This window comes from Polyergus mexicanus, unplaced genomic scaffold (assembly GCF_030449975.1).
Source record: "Polyergus mexicanus isolate NDT 795.1 unplaced genomic scaffold, iyPolMexi1.0 SCAF_17, whole genome shotgun sequence".
Classification (NCBI taxonomy): domain Eukaryota; kingdom Metazoa; phylum Arthropoda; class Insecta; order Hymenoptera; family Formicidae; genus Polyergus; species Polyergus mexicanus.
The window spans coordinates 3,996,985-4,000,298 of record NW_027223337.1 but is presented as its reverse complement, the minus strand read 5'-3'; the positions used below and the strand labels follow the sequence as shown (position 1 = coordinate 4,000,298).

General features: G+C 48.5%; 1 pseudogene; it reads right to left on the bottom strand.

The window, feature by feature from the left end:
* Window positions 1-1,152: 1,152 nt before the first annotated feature.
* Window positions 1,153-2,270, bottom strand: LOC138940845 (uncharacterized; annotated as a pseudogene).
* Between the last annotated feature and the right edge of the window lie 1,044 nt (window positions 2,271-3,314).

Sequence of the window (3,314 nt, the reverse complement as noted above, 5' to 3'; positions counted from 1 at the left end):
TGATGCCGTGTTTCTTCACAAGACGTTGCACGTTGGCGTTGTAAAATTCCTTCCCCATATCGGTTTACATATTTTTCGGGCGCCTCTCGCTATTTCGAATTATCTTTGCGATAGCGTCAGCCGTCTCGCTTCCGCCTTTATTCTTGAGCGGTACAGCCCACGCGTACTTGCTCAACACATCGATGACGGTGAGTATGTAGTGGTAACCTCTGTTGAAACGAGAGTACGGACGCATCTCGACGATGTCAGCTTGCCACAGGTCATCGTAACCCCGCACTACGACGCGTCTTCGGGGAAAATTTCTTCTCGCCGAAGCATGCAGTTCCTCGACGAGTCGTAGCTTCTCGATATTTTTACGTCCGTTGGATTTTAACGATGTCATGTTTTTAGCGGTGCGGCTAGTTGGCGCGTAATAATACGTGTAAAGAAATTACATTATAATTTATATTTCTAACTTTTAACCACTCAATAACCGTTTATTCCCGTTCATCGTCTTTCCTAATTCGTTCGCAGCTGTTCCTGAGCCGTTCCTGAGCCTTTAGATAACCGTCCGACAACCGTTCCTGAACCGTTCGGCCGTCCTTCAACCGTTCGTAGCCGTTCGTGAACCGTCCGTAGCTGTCCGTGAACCGTTTCTTGTCGTCCATTGTCGTTCATTGACGTTTCGTTGACGTTTCGTCGTCGTTCGTTGACGTTTCGTTGACGTTTTGTCGTCGTTTCGTTAACGTTTCGTCGTCGTTTCGTTGTCGTTCGTTGACGTTTCGTTGGCGTTTCTAATCTAGCGATATTCGTTTATCACGATCTGTAACGCTCGCATGTCTTTCTCTAACGCTGCAAGCTTCTCGTCTAACTCTTTTAGTTGATTTCTCAACGTTTTAACGCACTGATCCAGGTATAGTTTGTTGATGGCGTCGGTATCAGCCACAGGTTGCGCCACACGACGAATCTTGCGCGACCTCGCGTCAAAGTTCGTAACACAGTGCGACACAGAGCGTTATCGCGCACGAAATTTCTCATTAATCCGTTTCATCGACGATACGAAATGGCATTCGTCGCGTCTTTGCTCTGCTCGGACATTCCAAATTTGTTGATGCGCATCATCGATGCGAGAGACGTCGGTCGATCGATTGATTAGTTTTGTCGAGATATCGCTTAATTTATAATAATACCGGCTTCGCGAAGTTCCTCGATGATCGATAGGATCTCGTTGTCGTGGCCGTTGTGACCCGCTTGGTGCGAAGCGTCGAGCAATCGTAAACGATCCACCAGCTCGTTGGGATCGTCCCAGTGTACGTAATCGATCTTGTTGTCGGTTAGCGTCATCGCCCGAAGCGCGAATAATCCCTTTCCAGATTTTGTTTTTTTGGGTTCGATCGGTATCAGCTTTGCGATTATTTCTTTGTACTTGTATCCCCTGTTACTCAGTAATCGACCCTGCGCATCGTGATTGCGTTTATGCGCGTTCGTCGTCAACAGCATACTCTTGTACGTTTGCTTGTCATCCTCCGTATAGATGACGTCATCGGGGACTTTTTTGAAGATCAACTCGTAAAGACCAGGTGTGCCGACGTATCGTACGCCGTCGATAATTATGTTATCCGCGTTGTCCACGTCAAAACGTTTATTACCGAACATCATTCCATCGTTGTCGAAATAAACACCGTACACGGTGTCAATACCGCTCTCTCGATCGCCGCTCAGGACAGGCCAGACGTACCTCCGACCCAGCGACCTAACTGATCTCGCAACGTTTCTCGACCTTCCAGTGTTTGCAACTAATTTCGGACGGATGGCACGAGCGAGTCGTCCGTGGTTTCGAAAACATCCTCGTCCGCGAGTAATTCGAACATCGTAGGTTGTACGGTTCTCATTGACGCGGATGGTGTAGAAGTTATCGGCGGTACATCCAGTAGAGGGTCCGACCGTTTCGATTTATGCGGTGCTGGTGAGCGATCCGACCTGACGTTGGATCGTTTTCTCTTTTGCGATGTCGCATCATCTTTCTCGCGCTTCGGGATGGATAACGTTTCGATCCCCGCGTCGGTGTTACTCCCAGGCTCGTTCTTCACCGCGATCGAGCTAGAGTTGTCAACGATCTTTCGTAGCGGCTCAATGAGAGGTCTAGAGCGCCTGTCCAACACGATATCCTCATCGATCTTGCCGGTCTTCAAAGCGCGATATTTCTTGCGAATCGATTCGCTCGTTTTCACAATTGCCCTCGCAATCTTCTCGCGCTCGCAAATATCCTCGCTCTTATCGATCGCAGCCATCGCGGAAAAGCAAAAAAATGTCAATCTCTCTCTCTCTCTCTCTCTCTCTCTCTTACATTTCACCTCCGACGAAGTATCGGCAGCGACTAATCGTTTTGCGGTATCGCGAACACGTTAAATCGTTTTCTGTATCGACCATCGTTGAGCAAGCTGTCCTTGTCTATCACTACGAATCCGTACTTGCATTGCCAACAATCGCGACACAACGCGCAAAATTCATCGTACGGCATATCGGTATTCACGTGACCGTTGTACACGTGTTTCAGGTTGGTACCATCCTGTTTGAACAGGATCAGCAGGTTCGCGTTGTCGCGTATCAGATGTTTAGGTATTCTCGCGTACGTCTGACAGAGATAAAAGCAGTCGACGCTCGAGTGCCGGCCCATTGAAAAGTACTCTTTCACAGCATCTTGCTTATCGCATGCCACGTCATCGAACACGAAAATTGAGTATGGACGCGCCTCGCTCGGCGGAATGACGTCACTGTTGTTGGAGAACGTGAAGTAGCCGATTTCGTCGATCGATGTCAGCAAATTTTCCAGATATCGATATTTTGGTTGTTGCAACGACTTTGAGTACACGTACACGTTTTCGAAACGTACACCGTGCGGATTTTCCAGCAGGCTTATCAGAACGTTAGTTTTACCACAATTCGAGGGGCCGCAAACGATTGCGCGTATAGTAGTCGGTAGCATCGTACCATGCTTGCGCATCTCCGCGTTGTCCCCCATCGATCGTAATCTGTCGTCGCAATTCGTCACGCGTATCGCCAAAGGTTGTCGCACGAATCTCATGTTCACACTATCAACTGAGGAACGCTTTATCGAACGCCTATTTATAGGTGCGCGGAACAGCGAATCGCTTAGTAACGAAAATGTTCGTCCTACTGTCGAGACCTTCCGATATTTGCGATTTGAGCGCCGAACAGTGACAATTTGTGCCGAAAGTTGTTCTGCTGTGAATGTGCGGCGATCACGTCCACTACCTGTGGGACAAGCTTCCGGAACATATAAAAGCGGATTTAGAGGTTCAACAAGTTCAGCG